The sequence below is a fragment of the Nicotiana tabacum genome, chromosome 10 (genome assembly GCF_000715075.1).
Source record: "Nicotiana tabacum cultivar K326 chromosome 10, ASM71507v2, whole genome shotgun sequence".
In the NCBI taxonomy this organism is placed as follows: Eukaryota; Viridiplantae; Streptophyta; class Magnoliopsida; order Solanales; family Solanaceae; genus Nicotiana; species Nicotiana tabacum.
Genome location: NC_134089.1, coordinates 78,579,269 through 78,600,056, shown reverse-complemented (window position 1 = coordinate 78,600,056; position 20,788 = coordinate 78,579,269). Strand labels below are relative to the sequence as shown.

General features: G+C 41.0%; 1 long non-coding RNA gene across 2 annotated transcripts in view; it reads left to right on the top strand.

Moving 5' to 3' along the window:
• LOC107817502 (uncharacterized) overlaps positions 1-20,788 on the top strand; it is a 38,537-nt gene that overhangs the window by 16,031 nt on the left and 1,718 nt on the right. The window contains exons 2-3 of one of the 2 annotated variants that reach the window (XR_001655204.2): positions 1,129-1,197; positions 17,609-18,142. This is a non-coding gene — a long non-coding RNA (uncharacterized LOC107817502). Of the gene's footprint in view, positions 1-1,128; positions 1,198-17,608; positions 18,143-20,788 lie in introns of those variants that run through there. The other variant, XR_012695565.1, reaches the window with a different exon arrangement.

Here is a 20,788-nt window from a genome sequence, read left to right as displayed (position 1 = left end):
AACCTCTTGAATCATGCATATGTTTTGATTCCTTGTTTGAACGTAAAACTCATTATTATGTCATACTCGCCTAATCTGATTTGTAGTTGTACATTTTGCACATGCACATACACCTTAGTATGTTACTTTTCTTAGTCCATGATCATGTGATTTTATAGCCGTTTATTGTATACATATATAGTTGTATTGCTTTATAGTGATGGACTGCATTGATAGCACGTGAGTGGTCGGTGTAGGTTAAGTTATTATAGCACATGAATTGTCCGTGTGGTTGTCAGGATCATGGAACATAAGTTGTCTATGCAGTGGTTATAATATGAAATGTGGGTTGTTCATGTGGCATATGGATAAGGATATGTACCCCTAGGGTCGTCTCATGTTTCTCCTTGATAATGTATATGCGGATTATGAAAAACTGATCAGTGGTTGGATTTTGTGCATTTCTCTCTATGCAAACTCCTAGGATGTATATATGATTATTTACTGCATATCTTCTGTATATGCTAGCTCCGAAATTATACATACTTTTGGTGCATATATTTATATGCTACGTTACTTGATATAATGTTTACGGCACATATCTTTGCATATTAATTCATGTAATTGACTTATTTACTCATACATATCTTTGTATATCTTTCTATACGCTGCTTTACTTATATATGAAACTATTCTCCTCTATATGCCACTATTGGCGGTTATTTGATAGGTCATGCATATCCTCTCCATATGTTGCTTTGGTTGAAGAATTGATTTACATCATATATCTTCTCTATTTGTCAACTTGTGCAACTGGGCTTGTTCATTTATACATATCTTCTCTATATGCATCTATTGATGATTTATTGGTGCTAGGTGCATATCCTCTCTATATGCTAGAGTGTTAGTTAGTTTGTAATGCTTGTACGTATCTTCTCTGTGTGCACTGATGGGCTTAACTATAATTCATGCTTAGATTTCTATATTGTTGTTGTGTATATGTTTATGCTATTAAGCTGCACAAGTTAAGTAAAGTGAGTATCTTATGACTTGAAAACCTCACCACTACTTTATTAAAGTTAGTCTTTATACTTACTGAGTACATGAGATCGATTGTACTCATACTACACTTTTGCACCTTGCGTGTAGATCTTGGAGTCGAGCTACTGTGGATGAAGAAGACTAGCATTGAAGTTTTACTAGCGTTCCATATACAAGGTACCACTTGTTCATGGCAGTTTAGAATTTTTACTAATGTTTATGTATATTCAAACTTATATTGTATTTTCTTCATACCGACATTGTTCATCTAAATCTTAGTGGCTCATGACTTATACCACCCATTCTTTGGATAGTTGTAGGAATTTCAGCTATCTTATTTATTGTTTATTGATGACATTTTATTTGAGTTGTGTTATTTGTTATTTAGCTTACCTAATGGGTTGTCTTAGTTACCATCACGATTAAGTGGGGTTTTAGATCATGACAAGTTGTTATCAGAGCATTAGGCTAATAGGTTTTACGAGTCTTGATCAAATGTCTAGTAGAGTCTTGAGAATCGGTATAATGACATACATACTTATCTTCGAGAGGCTACATGGTATCTAGGAACCTTCACCTTCTTTCTTTCCATTATCATGCGACCTTGGTTCAGCTTGAAGCCTGTATCTTCAATTGTTTTTCATTCAGTCATGTGTGATATTGATCACTCATTATCATCTATGTACCAATGGCTTGTGATGTTGTGGATGAGGTGCGAGAAGTGTTTTTGTATTGTGAAGATAGGCCAGTTTGGAGGACTTGAGGCCAGGTTTAGACCAAAGCTTGGACTTGGTAGATAGTTGTATGAGTATGTTCCTTTGGACTCTTATGCTCGGTAGTGTCTCTAAGAGTGGGATTGATGGCACAATGAGTGGCAAGATAGCTATGTGATGAGTATTATATGACTGAGAGATACGCTTAGATGGTTTGGATACAATGAGAAATATTTTCTTGGGATGCAAAGGGCTATGGATGTTTGATTTTTATCTTAATGTGTGGTATAGTCTTAAGATGTGGATGTCTCGGTGGATCTTTCGGTTGTTCTTTAGAGGAATAAATTTGATTATTATATCTTGTTGATAAGTGTAGACTCGGGAAGATTAATTGATTACATAGTGGTTGTGACCATGGTAGGGTCATAGGAAGATGTCAGTTTGAGGCTTAACAAGTGGGTTATCTCATGCGACGAGATTTGAGGTTGTGTGATTCTCATGAGGCTTCTATAAAGAGTTTGCCTTCTATCTAGTGGAATGCATGTATTACAATTAGAGTTTAAATAGCTTGAGGAAGTTCACACGAGTGTCACGAGGATGGGTATGAACTCAATGGATGTTTTGGGAGGTATGATGACTAGTGTTGCATGAGCTTATGAGGAGATTCAGTTGAGTAACAATGCAAGATTGTGGTACTTAAGAAAGAAGATAATTGCGGAATATCAGATGATGTGTTTTGTGGCTTCGAGCCAAGTGAGAGAGTCTAAAACAACGATATGGTTCATTTGGGCACATGTTGTAATTTTCTGGATTAGGGAAAATTTGTGGACCAATTATAACTTGAATATGATGATTTCGAGGATGATTCGATCAAGGAATTTGTTGGATGTATGATGTACTATGATCTATGGGTATATGAAAATTTTTGGATGAGTTAGGTTTGTTATTCATTGTGGATGTACTGTTTAAAGAGAAAGGATTCACTCGATTGCTTAAGAATGAGGCTGCTTCTTAAATTATTTTTATGCTAATGGAGCACAAGCCATTCAACATTTATTGGCTACATGGGAGATTAGAGCTGAGTGGATGACTCTCAAGAAAGGTTCTAGTGGGTTTAATTTCTAGGAGGTGGTACTTAAGGATTTATTTAATTTTATTGTGTGGCTAAAGATTTGAGATTTGCATTGGATTGTGCCCGAGAGTTGTAGTATTTGTGTATCATTATTGATTCTACATTGCTGTATTAGAGATATAAAATATATAACTTCAAATTCATATAAATTCTCTTCAGAGTGGACATTTCAATTTGAGATACTATTGGGCGCATGAGAAAGGATTAAATTGGCTTATAGGTCTTAGGATGATATGGTTGTGTGTCGGGGTCACCTGGTGTCATGACCCCGGTTCGCCCTCCGTGAACCATCATGACGGCACCTAGTCTCTACAACTAGGTAAACCTAAAATGAGGAAGATAAACAAATTCGCGGAAGAAAATAATTTAAAATAGAAATAGAGTAATAAAACAAAATTTAAAAGTGCCGCTCAACATATACAATATTTAACTCTCAAAAGCTAGTACATATGCTCAAAACTCGGAAACCCATGAATCACAAGATAAGGATACTACATAGTGCTCTAACTCCAGAATAGTCTAAAACAAAGTAAATACAGAAGGGCTGTAACTACAAGGGAGAATGGAGAGAGACTCCTCAGTCTGCGGACGCGACAAATATATCTCAAAGTCTTCGAAGGGTTGCCTCGCCTCAAGGATGGTAAGTCTGAGTCGAAGTACCTAGATCTGCACATGAAAAACATGCGTAGAAAGGGCATGAGTACACCACAGCGATACTCAGTGAGTGCCAAGCGTAACCTCGGTCGGGTAGTGACGAGGAAGGTCAGGGCCCTACTGAGGTTAAATAAAAATATAAGGTTCGACAATGCAGTAAAAGCAACACAGGATATAAAGGACAACAACACCTACTATATAGGCAAAATACATAGAGAGAAATATGGCTCACTACCAAGAATAACAATCGGGGATCTCCCAGGATACCGTCCTGTAGTCCCAAATATACATAACCAATAGATCTCCCGGGATCCCATCCGGTAGTCCAACATATAGTGCGTGGGGATCTATCGGAATCCCGTTCCGTAGTTCCAAATGTAAATACCTAGGAGGAGCCATACGATACGGAGGAATAGAAATGGGCTGAGTGCCCGACAACAAATCAATGCCAAAATTAATATCTCTATCAGGTGGCATGCCCGGAAGATCAGCTAGAAACACATCGGGAAAATCCTGTACTACTGGAACTGAATCAACTCAAGGGGTATGAATACTGACATCCCTTACATAAGCTAAATACGTGTCACACCCCTTCTCAACCACACGCTGAGCTTTAAGAAAAGAAATAACTCTATTATGAGTGTGATCTAAAGTACCCCTCCACTTTACATGTGGTACACTTGGCATAGCCAGCGTCACAGTTTTGGCGTGACCATCAAGAATAGTATAATGGGGCGACAACCAGTCCATGCCCAAGATGATATCAAAATCTACCATGCTGAGCAACAATAAATCGGCTCTGGTCTCAAAACCACTAAGAGCAACCAAACACGACCGATAAATGCGGTCCACAACAAGAGAATCTCCCACAAGAGTAGAACCATAAACAAGGGAACTCAAAGAATCCCGAGGTACACCCAAATGTGGAGCAAAATAAGAACACACATAAGAGTAAGTAGAGACTGGATCGAATAGAACTGATGCACCTCTGTGACAAACTAGTATAATACCTGGGATGAAAGAATCGGAGGCAACTGCCTCGGTATGGGCAGGAAGGGCATAGTATCGGGCCTGGCCTCCCCCTCTAGGGCAACCTCTACCTCCCTGACCTCTACCTCTAGCTGGCTGAGCAGGTGGGGTAGCAACTGGAGTTGTAACCATAGCCTGAGAACTCAGTGGGGCACGTTGTGGCTGAGAAGTCTGTAGAGGTGCACCCCTCCCAAGTCTAGGGAAATTCCTCACCATATGGTGTGTGTTACCACACTCAAAAAAGCTTTGGGAGGACGTGGTGGCTGTGACTGGCTCGGGCCAGGTCTGCTGGACTAACCTCTGAAAGCACCCCGCATATGAGGCGACTAGATACCAGAGGTGTATAATAAGGCTCCGGAGGCCTAGGAGGAGCTGGAATACCACTGGCTGCAGGAAGAGCTAAATGAACAGGGCGACTCATATAACCCCTACCATGATGACCTGCAGCTGGGGAACGGGCTCCAGAATAATGGCCCGACTCTCGAGACCTCTTGGCCTCCCTCTCCTCTCTATCCCTAGCATGCATACCCTCAATCCTCCTAGAAATACTCTCCACCTGTTGATAAGAAATATCCATCTCCAACTCACGAGCCATGTTAGATCTGATGCTGGGAATAAGGCCCTCAATAAACTAGCGAACCCTCTCGCGAACAGTAGAAACCAAAGCTGGTGCATGCCTAGGCAAACTAGTGTAACAAACTGCATATTCTGAGATAGTCATAGCACCTTGGGCGCCCTCCGTGAACGATCATGACACCACCTAGTCTCTACGACTAGGTAAACCTAAAATGCGAAAGATAAATAAATTCGCGGAAGAAAATAATTTAAAATAGAAATAGAGTAATAAAATAACGTTTAAAAGTGCCGCTCTGCATACACAATATTTAACTCTCAAAAGCTAGTACATATGCCCAAAATCCGGAAACCCATGTATCACAAGCTAAGGATACTACATAGTTCTCTAACTCCAGAATAGTCTAAACAAAGTAAATACATAAGGCTGTAACTACAAAGGAGAATGGAGAGAGACTCCTCGGTCTGCAGACGCGACATATATACCTCAAAGTCTCAGAAGGTTCGCCTCGCCTAAAGGATGGTAAGTCCGATTCGAAGTACCTAGATTTGCACATGAAAAATATGCGCAGAAAGGGCATAAGTACACCACAGTGGTACTTAGTAAGTGCCAAGCCTAACCTCGGTCGGGTAGTAGCGAGGAAGGTCAGGGCCCTACTGAGGTTAAATAAAAATATAAGGTTCGACAGTGTAGAACAGAACAATATAAATAAGTACAACAATAAAAGCAACACATGATAAAAATGACAGCAACAACTACTACAGAGGCAAAGTACATAGAGAGAAATACCACTCAGTACCAAAAATAACAATCGGAGATCTCTCAGGATACCGTCCTGTAGTCCCAAATATACATATCCAATGGATCTCCCGGGATCCCGTCCCGTAGTCCAACTCATAGTGCGCAGGGATCTACCAAAATCCCGTTCCGTAGTCCCAAATGTAAATACCCTGTACTGGGAGAATCTATCGGGTGCATTCCCGTAGTTCCATATAATTGTGTAGGGGGATCTACCGGAATCCCACACCCGTAGTCCTAGATGTAAATAGTCCCAATGTAAATACACATCAACAACATGAAAATATTCAGAAATGTCAAATTGCATATTAAGGCAAACATGTAGTTCTAGCCTAACATGCTGCACAGAATTCAGGTAAGGCAGTTTGAGCAATTAAATTATTTAGACATGCTTTCCTAAACTAACCACATGCTTAATGTACAAGTAATAAAAACAGGAAAAGAAACATACTAGTAATTACTTAATAAAAAATCGGATTTTCAACAATTAGCACAAGTACCCACTCGTCACCTCACGTACATGGCATTTCAATTAATAATAATACCAAATCCTAAGGGGAAAGTCCCCCACACAAGGTTAGACAAACCACTTACCTCGAACTAGCTCAATCATCCGAAACCACGCTCTTGCCACGAGTACTCGACTCCAAATGGCCCAAATCTATTAAATCCAATTTCATAATGCAAATAACACTTCAAGTAATTGATTCTACAATTAAATCATAAGCTAATACACAAAATTAGGTAAAATGACCAATATACCCCTCGGGTCCACTTCTTGGAATTTCGGTAAAATTTATATTTTCAGAATCCTCACACTTTCACGAGTTCAGTCCTACTAAAAGTACCAAACTCGGACCTCAATTGGTCCCTCAAATCATCACTCAAAGGCCTCTACTTAGTTAAGCCCTAACCCACAAATTACTACTGTTTTTCCTTAATTATTCGTGCTTAAATTGATAAAAATTATTCCAATAACGAGTTTAGGGACCAAAGACCTTACCCCAATGAGCTCCTCTGAAAATCCCTCTTGAAAAGTGCTTCCCAAGCTTCTTCCCGTTTGAAATATGGTGAACAATAGCTAAATTTCACGAAGGCAAGTATTTATATGTTTCTGCCCAGCGATTTCCGCATCTGTGGCCCTGGGACCGCATCTGCGATCCCACTTTTATGGACCAATGGTCACATCTGCGACAATTACTTACTCAACCTAATTCTGCATCTGCGACTCCCCATCCGCAGATGCGGTACCACTCCTGTGGAAATTCTACCACTTCTGCGGCTCCTGCTGAACCTCCCTATTTCCACTTCTGCAATGCCAAATGCTGCTTCTGCGGCTCCGCACCAGCGGTCCCACACTTGCAGGTGTGGTTATGACAGAAAACTAGCTGAAGCTGCAACTCCAAACTCCAAAATCCATCCGTCAACCATCTGAAATCATCCCGATGCCCCCGAGACTTCAACCAAAGACACCAAAAAGTCTAATACCACTGTCCAAACTTATACCAATCCTTAAAACATCTAAAACAACATCGAAACGTCAAATCAACCACGGATTCAAGCCTAAAAATTCCAAAACTCTAAAAAAATACGCTTTCGATCAAAAAGTCTATCAAACCTCGTCCGAATGACCTGAAATTTTGCCCAAACGTCACATTCAACACTGCAGAGCTACTCCAACTTCCAAAATTCCATTCCGACCCTTGGATCAAAATCTCACTATCGAACCGAAAACTTCAAAATTTTGACTTTCGACATTTTAATCCTAAATTAGCTATGGACCTCCAAAACGCATTTCGAACATGCTCCTCACCCCGAAATCACCCAACGAAACCATTGAATTTCCATTCCGAGCCCGTCTTCACACTGTTCCGACTACGGTAAAATTTCCAACACTTAAGCTCTCATTTAGGGACTAAGTGTTCCAAAATTCTCCGAAACTTAAAACCGAACATCCTGGCAAATCAAAATAGCATATATAAATACAGGGAAATTAGTTAATAGGGGGATCGGGGCGTTAATTCTTAAGACGACCGGCTGGGTCGTCACAACCTCCTACACTTAAACATTCATTCGTCCTCGAACGAGCATAAAAACATACCTGAAGTAGTGAAAAGATAAGGGTAACAGCTGTGCATATCCTGCTCGATCTCCCAGGTCGCCTCCTCAACCGGCTGACCCCGCTACTGAACCTTCACTGATGCAATGTTCTTTGACCTCAGCTTTCTAACCTGCCTATCCAATATTGCCACCGGCTCCTCAAAATAGGATAGATCCTTGTCCAACTGGACTGAACTGAAATCTAACACGTGCGATAGATCACCGTGATACCTCCGGAGCATCGAAACATGAAATTCCGGATGAACTCCTACCAAGCTGGGAGGTAAAGCAAGCTCATAAGCAAGCTCCCCAACACACCGCAATATCTCAAAAGGACCAATAAACCTCAGACTCAACTTTCCTTTCTTCCCAAATCTCATAACGCCCTTCATAGGTGAAACCCGAAGCAGAACCCGCTTTCCAACCATATAGGAAACATCACGAACCTTCCGGTCCGCGTAGCTCTTATGTCTGGATTGGGCTGTATGGAGTCTATCCTGAATCACCTTAACCTTCTCCAAAGCATCCTGTACCAAGTCTGTGCCCAATAATCCGGCCTCACCCGGCTCAAACCAACCCACCAGGGACCTACACCGCCTACCATATAAGGCCTCATACGGTGCCATCTGAATGTTGGACTGATAGCTGTTGTTGTAAGCAAACTCCGCCAATGGCAAGAACTGATCCCAAGACCCTCCGAACTCAATAACACACGCACAAAGCATATCCTCAAGAATCTGAATTGTACGCTCGGACTGTCTATCTGTATGAGGGTGAAATAATATACTCAACTCCACCCGAGTACCCAACTCATGATGAACGGCCCTCCAGAACCGTGATGTAAACTGAGTACCTCTATCTAAAATGATGGAAACTAGAATACCATGCAGACGAACAATTTTCCGAATATAAATCTCCGCTAGGCGCTCCGAAGAATAGGTAGTACACACAGGAATGAAGTGCGCGGACTTGGTCAGCCGATCCACAATCACCCAAATAGCGTCGAATTTTCTCAAAGTCCGTGGGAGCCCAACTACAAAGTCCATGGTGATCCATTCCCACTTCCACTCTGGAATCTCTATCTACTAAAACAACCCACCCGACCTCTGGTGCTCATACTTCACCTACTGACAGTTGAGGTATCGAGCTACAAATCCAACTATATCTTTCTTAATCTGCCTCCACCAGTAGTGCTGTCTCAAATCCTAATACATCTTCGCGGCACCCGGATGAATGGAATATTGCAAATTATGGGCCTCCTCCAGAATGAACTCCCGAAGCCCATCAACATTGTGTACACAAATTCGACCCTACATCCTCAATACACCATCATCACTAATAGTCATATTTCTGGCATCACATTGCTGAACCTTGTCCTTGAGGACAAGCAAATGAGGGTTATCATACTGATGCTCCCTGATACGATCAAATAAGGAAGATCGAGAAACCACGCAAGCTAGAACCCGACTGAGCTCCGAAAGGTCCAATCTCACAAACAGGCTGGCTAAGGCATGAACATCCATCGCCATAGGCCTTTCCGATGCTGGTAAATAAGCCTAACTCCCCAAACTCTCTGCCCGACGACTCAAGGCATCGACCCCCATATTGGCCTTGACCGTATGATACAAAATAGTGATATTATAGTCCTTCAGCAACTCTAACCACCTCTTGTGGTGCAGATTTAGATCCTTTTGCTTGAACAAGTACTGCAAGCCCCGATGGTTAGTATAAATCTCATAGGGAACACCATACAAATAATGACGCCAGATCTTCAGGGCATGAACAATGGCAGCTAACTCAAGGTCGTGGACCGGATAATTCTTCTTATGTACCTTCAACTATCTGGACGCGTAGGCAATCACCCTACCGTCCTGCATCAACACCGCTCTGAGGCCAACCCTCGAGGCATCGCAATAGACCGTATAAGACCTTAAATCTGTAGGCAGTATCAAAATTAGGGTTGTAGTCAAAGCTGTCTTGAGCTTCTGAAAGCTCGCTTCACACTCTTCCATCCACTGAAACAGAGCACCCTTCTGGGTCAACCTGGTCATAGGGGCTGCAATTGATGAAAACCCCTCCAAAAAACGGCGGTAGTAACCCGCCAAGCCAAGGAAACTGCAGATCTCTGTAGTTGAGGATGGTGTGGGCCAACTATGCACAACCCCTATTTTCTTCATATCCACCTGAATACCCTCACTCGATGCCACGTGGCCTAAGAACGCCACATAATCTAACCAAAATTCACATTTCGAGAACTTAGAATATAACTTCTTCTCTCTCATAGTCTGAAGCACAGTCCTCAGATGCCGCTCATAATCTTCCCGACTCCAACAATACACCAGAATAGCATTAATAAAGATAATGATGAACGAGTCAAGATACGGCAGGAACACACTGTGCATCAAATGCATAAAAGCTGCTAGGGCATTGATCAGCCAAAATGACATAACAAGGAACTCGTAATGACCATACCGAGTCTTGAAAGCAATCTTCGGGATATCTGGTTCTCGAATCTTCAACTGATGGTAACCTGAGCATAAGTCAATCTTAGAAAACACCCGTGCACCCTGAAGCTAGTCAAACAGATCATCAATACGAGGTAAAGGATAACGGTTCTTCACTGTAACCTTGTTCAACTGGCGATAATCAATACAAATGTGCTTAGAACCATCCTTTTTCTTCACAAACAAGATAGGAGCACCCCAAGGTGATTCATTGGGCCAAATAAAACCCTTATAAGGCAATTCCTGTAACTAATCCTTCAAATCCTTCAACTCAGGAGGAGCCATACGATACAGAGGAATAGAAATGGGCTGAGTGCCTGAAAACAAATCAATGCCAAAATCAATATCTCTATCAAACGACATGCTTGGAAGATAAGTTGGAAACATATTGGGAAAATCCCGTACTACTGGAACTGAATCAACTAAAGGGGTATCAATACTGACATCCCTCACACAAGCTAAATACACGTCACACCCCTTCTCAATAATATGCTGAGCTTTAAGAAAAGAAATAACTCTACTGGTTATGTGATCTAAAGTACCCCTCCACTCCATATGCGGTACACCTAGCATAGCCAGCGTCACGGTTTTGGAGTGACAATCAAGAATAGCATAATGGGGCGACAACCAGTCCATGCCCAGGATAAATCGGTTCTGGTCTCAAAACCACTAAGAGCAACCAAACACGACCGATAAATGCGGTCCACAACAAGAGATCTCCTACAGGAGTAGAAACATAAACAGGGTAACTCAAAGAATTCCGAGGTACACCCAAATACGGAGCAAAATAAGAAGACACATAATAGTAAGTGGAGACTGGATCGAATAGAACTGATGTACCTCTGTGACAAACCAGTATAATACCTGTGATGAAAGAATCGGAGGCAACTGCCCCGGTATGGGTAGGAAGGGCATTGTATCGGGCCTTGACTCCCCCTCTAGGGCGACCTCTACCTCCCCAACCACCACCTCTAGCTGGCTGAGCAGGTAGGGTAGCAACTGGAGCTGTAACCATAGCCTGAGAACTCTGCGGGGCACGCTGTGGCTGAGAAGTCTGTGGAGGTGCACCCCTCCCAAGTTTAGGGAAATCCATCACCATATGGTGTGTGTTACCACACTAAAAACAAGCTCTAGGAGGACGTAGTGGCTGTGACTGGCTCAGGCCAGGTCTGCTGGACTGACCTCTGAAAGCATCCCACGCAGGAGGCGCACTAGATACCGGAGGTGCATAATAAGGCTCCGGAGGCCTAGGAGGAATTGGAATACCACTGGCTACTGGAAGAGCTAAATGAATAGGGCGACTCATATAACCCCTACCATGATGACTTGCAGCTGGGGCAGGGGTTTCAGAATAATGGCCCGACTCTTGTGACCTCTTGGCCTCCTCTCTCTCTCTATCTAACATGCATATCGTCAATCCTCCTAGCAATTCTCACCACCTGATGATAAGAAATATCCTTCTCCAACTCACGAGCCATGCCAGATCTGATGTTGGGAATAAAGCCCTCAATAAACTGGCGAACCCTTTAGCGAACAGTAGAAACCAAGGCTGGTGCATGCCTAGCCAAACTAGTGTAACAAACTACATATTCTAAGACAGTCATAGCACCCTAGCACAAATGCTCAAACTTTGTGTGCCACACTTCCCTAAGGCTTTAAGGAACATACTCTCTCAGGAACAGATCTAAAAACTGAGTCCAAGTCAGTTAAGCAGCCTCATCCGGACTATCTAACTCACAGGTGCGCCACCACTCATAGACGACTCCTCGAAGCTAGAAAGTACTAAAGGAAACCCCGCTCTATCTTGATATACCCATGGTACAGAGAATGCGGTAGCACTCATCTAGAAATCCCAGAGCATCAACCAATGCTAGACCACTGAATATAGGAGGCTTGTACTTCTTGAACCTCTCAAGCCTCAGCTGCTCATCCTCGGAAGCCGCTGCCCTGTCCTCGGGCTGATCTCGGACTGCAGGCTGTACAAGAATAATCTCAGGGACCTGCTCAACATGCACTCGCTACTCAGGAGTCTGGGCAGCGGGAGTCTCTGCTCCTCCCCCGGCCTAAGATGTAGCTGCAGCAAGGGAAAGCAACCCTGCCTGAGCCAAAGTGGTGTACATACTCGTGAACTGTGCCAGAGTCTCCTGAAGTACTGGAGTAGTAGTAGCAGTAGGCATATCAGGTGCCTTCACTCCGGCTGGAACTGTTGGCGGTACCTCAGTGGAAGCTCGCGCAGGTGCTCTGGCTGCACCACGTGCGCGTCCTCGGCCTCTACCCGGGCCCCGGCCTCTAACGGCTGTAGTAAGGGGCGCGGGTGCCTGATCATCTCGTGTAGTGCGTGTCCTCACCATCTGTGAGAGAATAGAAGACAGAGATTTAGAATTGTGATGTCCAAAATATCGCACGGCAAGAAAATCAAATAAAATGGAAGTTTTCCTAACAGTTACATAGCCTCTCGTAGATAAGTACAAACATCTCCATACCGATAAATGTGACTCTAATAAACCGGCTTGTGATTCATGACTCCTATGAACCTAGAGCTCTGATACCAACTTGTCACGACCCCGGTTTGCCCTCCGTGAACCATCGTGATGACACCTAGTCTCTATGTCTAGGTAAGCCTAAAATGTGGAAGATATACAAATTCGCAGAAGAAAACAATTTAAAATAGAAATAGAGTAATAAAACAACGTTTAAAAATGCCGCTCGGCATACATAATATTTAACTCTCAAAGGCTAGTACATATTCCCAAAATTCGGAAACCCATGAATCACAAGCTAAGGATACTATATAGTGCTCTAACTCCAGAATAGTCTAAAACGAAGTAAATACATAAGGGTTGTAACTACAAGGGAGAATAGAGAGAGACTCCTCGATCTGAGGACGCGGCAGATATACCTCTAAGTCTCAGAAGGGTCGCCTCGCCTTAAGGATGGTAAGTCTGAGTCAAAGTACCTGGATCTGCACATGAAAAACATGCACAGAAAGGGCATAAGTACACCACAGTGGTACTCAGTAAGTGCCAAGCCTAACTTCGGTGGGATAGTGACGAGGAAGGTCAGGGCCCTACTGAGGTTAAATAAAAATATAAGGTTCGACAGTGTATAACAAAATAGTATAAATAAGTACAACAGTAAAAGCAACACAAGATATAAAGGATAAAGGAAAGCAACAACTACTACAGAGGCAAAGTACACAGAGAGAAATACGACTCACTACCAAAAATAACAATCGGGGATCTCCAAGGATACCGTCCTATAGTCCCAAATATACATATCCAATGAATCTCTCGGGATCCCGTCCCGTAGTCCAACTCATAGTGCACGGGGATCTACCGAAATCCCGTTCCGTAGTCCCAAATGTAAATACCCAGTACTGGGGGAATCTACCAGGTGCATTTCCGTAGTTCCATATAACTGTGCAGGGGGATCTACCGGAATCCCACATCCATAGTCCCAAATGTAAATAGACAAGGGGGAGCTACCTACCGGAATCCCACATCTATAGTCCCAATGTAAATACACAGCAACAACAGGAAAATATTCAGAAATGTCAAATTTCATATTAGGGCAAACAAGTAGTTCTAGCCTAACATGCTACATAGAATTCAAATAAGGCAGTTTGAGCAATTAAATTACTTAAACATGCTTTCCTAAGCTAACCACAAGCTTAATAGTGCAAGTAATAAAAACAGAAAAAGAAACATACTAGTAATTACTTAATGAAAAATCGGATTTTCAACAATTAGCACAAGTACGCACTCGTCACCTCACGTACAAGACATTTCAATTAATAGTAATACCAAATTCTAAAGGGAAAGTCCCCCACACAAGGTTAGGCAAGCCACTTACCTCGAACCAACTCAATCAATCCGAAACCACGCTCTTGCCACGAGTACTCGACTCCAAATGGCCCAAATCTATTCAATTCAATTTCATAATGTAAATAACACTTCAAGTAACTGATTCTATAATTAAATTCTAAGCTAATACGTGAAATTAGCTAAAATGACTAAAACACCCCTTGAGCCCACGTCTCGGAATCTGGTAAAATTTACATTTCCAAAATCCTCACACTCTCACGAGTTCAGTCACACCAAAAGTACCAAAATCGGACCTCAATTGGTCCCTCAAATCATCACTCAAAGGCCTCTACTTAGTCAAGCCCTAACCCCCAAATTACCACTGATTTTTCCTTAATTTTTCATGCTTAAATTGATAAAAATCATTCCAATAATGAGTTTAGGGACCAAATACCTTACCCCAATGAACTCCTTTAAAAATCCCTCTTGCAAAATGCTTCCCAAGCTTCTCTCCGTTTGAAATATGGTGAAAAATAACTAAATTTCTCGAAGGCAAGTATTTATATATTTCTACCCAGCAATTTTTGCATATGCGGCCGTGGGACCGCATCTGTGATCCCGCTTTTGAGGACCAATGGTCGCATCTGTGACAATCACTAACTCAGCCTAACTCTGCATCTGCCACTCCCCATCCGTAGATGTGGTACTGCTCCTGCAAAAATTCTACCGCTTCTGCAGCTCCTACTGAACCTCCCAATTTCCACTTTTGCGATGCCAAATGCCGCTTATGTGGCTCCGCACCTGCGATCCTACACTTGTAGGTGCGGTGATGACAGAAAACCAGCTAAAGCTACAATTCCAAACTCCAAAATCCTTCTGTCAACCATCCGAAATCATCCCGAGGCCCCCGGAACCTCAACCAAAGGCACCAACAAGTATAATACCACCGTCTAAACTTATACCAATCCTTAAAACACCTAAAGCAACATTGAAACGACGAATAAACCACAGATTCAAGCCTAAAAATTCCAAAACTCTAAAAAAATACGCTCTCGATTAAAAAGTCTATCAAACCTCGTCTGATGACCTGAAAGTTTGCACACACGTCACATTCAACACTATAGAGTTTCTCCAACTTCTGGAATTCCATTCCGACCCTCAGATCAAAATCTCACTATCGAACCGGAAACTTTAAAATTTTGACTTTTGGCATTTCAAGCCTAAATTAGCTACAGACCTCCAAAACACAATCCTAACACGCTCCTCACCCGAAAATCACCCAACGGAGCTAATAGAACCATCAGATTTCCATTCCGAGCACGTCTTCACATTATTCCGACTATGGTCAAATTTCCAACACTTAAGCTCTCATTTAGGGACTAAGTGTCCAAAAACTCTCCGAAACTCAAAACCAAACATCCCGACAAATCAAAATAGTAGAAATAAATACGGGAAAAGCAGTTAATAGGGGGATCGCGGTATTAATTCTTAAGACAACCGGCCGGGTCGTCACACCTGGAATCAGTCTTGATTAAGATCTATAGTGTGCTAGGAAAGAGAAGTGCTATATTGAAGGAAAGTCAAGAGGAAATTTGAAGAAGTTGGGTCAACTTAATAGTGGCTTAGATCATCATGGTAATAAAAATAATTAGTTCCTTTGGTATGATAAGGCTATGCAGGTATTTTATGTCAACACTTTTGGGTTTGGTAGTCTGCATGACTTGGTTTATCTAGTAAGATTTAATTTTGATGGCTTGGTTATGTAAAAACGGATTCTAAGAGTTTGTGACAATTTTGACCACGACCTGTAGTTGGTGTCTTCTATAGGCAAGTTTGTTGCATATTGTGATTCTCTCCTGAATTGAGTCAAGTGGAAGGTTTTTGGTCGATGAAGTTTGTATCATATTCGTAATTTAGAGTTGATAACAAGATTCTCGTATTTTTGCATAATAGCATGATAGACATAGTAAACTGTCACTACTAAAAAATCTAATTTTAGTGACGAACAAATCTTGTAGCTAAATAGAGAAATCCATCTCTAATCTCATTTAGTGGCAGATTAGTGACAGATTATTAAGAAATTCTACTAGCTACGGGCGATTTAGCGACAGATTAGCGACGACGTTCGTAGCTAATTTCAGCTTTCTTTAGTAGTGTATGTGGAATTGGGATTGAATGGACGAGGTTGCTGTTTAGTTTTGAAAGGAATATCATGAGTTCTAGATAGCACGAGAGATTTCAGATATTAAAAGAAATGCTAGCAATATCTTGTATCACCTGAGGAGAGTGTGTGTTGCACAATACGCATTGTGTATTGACTTATAGCTGCTCTACTTGTACTATAGAAATGAGTTGGTCGGTAGTTGTTGATGTTCAAGTTTTCCTATTTGGTGCGAAAGGTTATGGGACTATCTCTATGGGGTGATTGTGTATGCGTGACGTATAAATATTTTAAGTAGGAGACTTAGAGATTAGGTATAAATATTCTTGTACTATCGTAGTTTGGAGATTATATTTAGTAGAGACAGACTATACCTTTGATTACAGACTGTGGAAGTGTGCTCAGGATTCACAACTGATTGATTGTGTCATGGACATGGTCATTGTAGACTTTTGGGGAGGCTATTTATATATTTTGGAATGATTCAAATTGGTTTGGAGTCCCATTGGTAGGCCTAATGAGCATGTATATTTTACACTGGATTGGGTTTATGTACATATCAACATTTTTCTATGGTGTGTCATCAGGTGGAGATAATCTTATTCACACCCTAATGTATTTCATGTGTTATTCTATTATGCTATAATGAGTTATGAGATGACTTGATTATTCACACGCATGATGTGGTCATGTTTATGCCTTGTGGTGATATTTGAGCGAAATGGCTCTTGAGATATTGAATTGCTTATTGCACCTTAGTTATGCTTTGCCTGTTTGTAGTATATTATGCTATCCGTCTCCCCATGGTTGTGTTGATGCACTTTACGTGTTTGTTTTTGGTACACATGTGTTTGTTGATTTTGAGCATTATGGCTCAATGAGTATTCTATGTGGATTGATATGTTAGATCGGGTTATGCACTGCATCGGGATTATGATTTGACACAGTCTATGCTTATTTTGTGTGTCTTTTTTCTCCCTTGTGGGATTGGTTCACGACATGATTATTTTGTTGTTATTTTTATTGAACTTGTTGGACAGTTCTCTTATTTGATTCTCTTTACATTGTTGGTCATATTCGAGTTGTTCCTTGTTTGGCTCACATATTGCGTCGTACGCAGTTCTAGATGGCATTTGATGTGACCTGTCAGTCGAGAAAATTGTACCGGGTGAGACGAGGTTATTGTTGCCGAAATTAGTGCAATGGGATTTGTATAAGGTATGTTTGGAAGAAGAAGACTGCCATTAGTCAGTGAGGAATTTGGCAATAGTTCTTGTCGGACAAGAGAACACCATGACTTTTTGATATGATAGTTGATTATGAGTTTCTATATGTTTCTTTCATTGATAGCACTCTTAGAAAATGTTTGAAACGAGGTTTTAATTGATATGAGGTATATTATCGGTGTCGGATTTAGTAATTAGCAGCTTTTGTGGTCGAAAGATATTGCAATGAGTACAAGAGTTATGTGGTACATCTTGTGGTTATATCTTGGTAGTATATTTATGGCTTGATAAAGCTTGTTGGGATTAATATAGTATATATATACAAGAATCAGATCTTAGAGATCACCAATAGGTATGTATATGATTATCTTATATAGTGATTTGATGGCTTTGGGGTGACTCTTGGCACGTTCGAGGATGAATGTATATTTAAGTTGGGGAGAATGTAATGACTCGCTGTTGATTCGAGCTTTAGCATTTCCATTTGGTGGCTTGAGACCTAGAATAGCTTCATATGATGTATTATGACTTGTGTATGTGAATATTTTTTATGTTCGCAATGTTCGGGATTAACTTGATGGATTGATTCTCAATTTGGAAGCTTTAAGTTAGTAGAGTTGACAAAGGTTTGACTTTCAAGTAAATGATATTGGAATTGAGATTTGATGGTTTAACTAGGTTTGTATGATGATTCTAGACTTGGGTGTATGTTTGAATTTTAATTTGGATGTTCCTAGAAGGTTTTGGCTCTATTATTCGAAAGCTAGCAATTTGAAGAATTAGAGAGTTCATAGGTTTGACCAGGAGTTGATTTTGGTGTTATCGGACGCCTATTGTGGTTTTGACACCTTAGATATGTCATAATGGTTGATATGAACATGTGTGCAAAGTTTGATTGTTATCTGGAATGTCTATGTGTGATTCACACGCATTCGACGAAGTTTGATTATTTGCAACTTAAGAAATGGATTCGATCTTTGATTTTTGGTTTTGATGTTGTTATTCATGTTTTGAGATTTTGGATAAGTTATAATAGGGTATATGGAGTTATTGGACTATTTTGACGGGGTCCCGGGGTGCTCAGTGTGATTCGAGGTGGTTGAGTTTGGGATTGTTGATGCTCTTATTTCGCAATTGCGAACTTTTGGTTGCAATTGCTAACGCATTTGCAAGCTTCTAGTCACAACTGCAAACTTTGGTCACAGTTGCAAACATTAAGTCGCAATTATGAACTTTTGATCACAAATGCAACATCTGCATCTAGGTTATTAATTAGAATTTCAGATTTTAGCTTATTCTCTCATATTTTGAACCCTAGACTTGGAGAGAGGTAAATTTTTAATGAGATTTTAATACAAGATAAGAAGGTTATGGGTCATCGAGATTTGGTATTCGCTTTGAATTTTGGGCATGCAGGCCTGGGTTGACTTTTTTTTTGAGTTTTTGAAATTCTTAAGATCGAAGCTTTGTGGATTGGGATTGCTTCTTATATCATTGTTTGACTTACCTGGTTGATGATTTGCTTGTGTTTGCATTATTAGATGTCTAGAGCAAGGTCTTTGACGCGATTTGAGGTTGAAGACTAGCCATACTAGGTAAATGTCTTACCTAATCTTATTGTGAGGGAATAACCCTTAGGATATGTCGTTATTTTTTTTAATTGAAATGCGTGAGAAACGACATATATGCGAGGTTAAGAACATATATACGAGTAGTCTTTAGGTTGTATCATGCCTTGTTTTGGATACCATGCTTCCTGCTATCATGCTTTATATGTTTGTATGACTACGTAAACCTCTTCAATCATGTTAGAGATCATGTGTAGGTTTTGAATCCCTGTTTGAACATAAAACTCATGATTGTATGTCACGACCCAATCCCCACCGTAGGCCTTGATGGCGCTCAATGCTGCCAATAGGTAAGTCAACAATCAATCAATATGCCAACAGATAGTCTATGACCTATTTTAGAATATGTGATGAAATAAATAAGCGAAATCGTTCCTTTTTTAGTAAAGTATTCACATTATCTTCAAAGTCAGAATATGATCAAAATATAAGACCTGGATATCATAACAGAACTGCAATTAAGAACAATAGTCTAAGTCCCCAATGCCGAGTGTCACAAGTGCATGAACATCTACTGGATTATACAATACTACTACAACAACTATCTAGAATAGGAAATAGACAAAATATGATAAATGAATAGGAATGGGACTCTGTGTGCTGCTTATCATAACATGGAATGCACCTCACCACAAATTCTCCTAATCAGCTACACCTACGTGCCTGTATTAACACCAAATGTACTAGTTTCAGTACCTGCACAATTAGTGAGGAAGTATAGTATGAGTACGTAAATCAACTAGTACCCAGTAAATATCTAGTCTAACATCGAAAAAGTAGTGGTGAGGGATCGGCATCGACACTTATTAGTGGTCCAATAATCAAAGTACAATAAAAGTAGACAGGTATGAAGCATAGGAAGAGGCAACAAAAATAGATATATATGTAAAACATGGTCCTCAGTAGAAAAATAAATACAAAATCCTCAAATATCGAATATGTAAGGCCCCGTGAAGATTTCTGTTCAAAAATCCGAATCTCGTGGTGTTAAGTTAGGAACATGTGTTATAAATTCATAAGTTCGAACCCTTTTTGGATTGACTATGCACAAAAAGTCAAGAAATAATGTTTTCCAGAAAAGTGCGATTCTGCTGTCGGGAATGTGGTCGCATATCAGGTATGCGGACCGCATAGTCACCGCAAAGTGAGTCAGTGTGTTAGTCAAATTTGAGGTTAAATATACGGTCCATTATGCGATCGCATAACCGATATGCGGACCGCATAGTCATCGCATAATTCCCTTGGAATTTTGTAAGGAGCAGTTCTGCGGTGCATTATGCGACCGCAGAACGGGTATGCGGACCGCATTTCTGCCGCATACCCAGATAGAATGTTCAAATTTTGGGAGCACTTTTGCAGTCCATTCTGCGGGCTGCATTCCACTTTGCGATCGCAGACCTGGTTCGGGGCTCCAATTTTCTAAATTTTAAACCTGACCCCATTTTA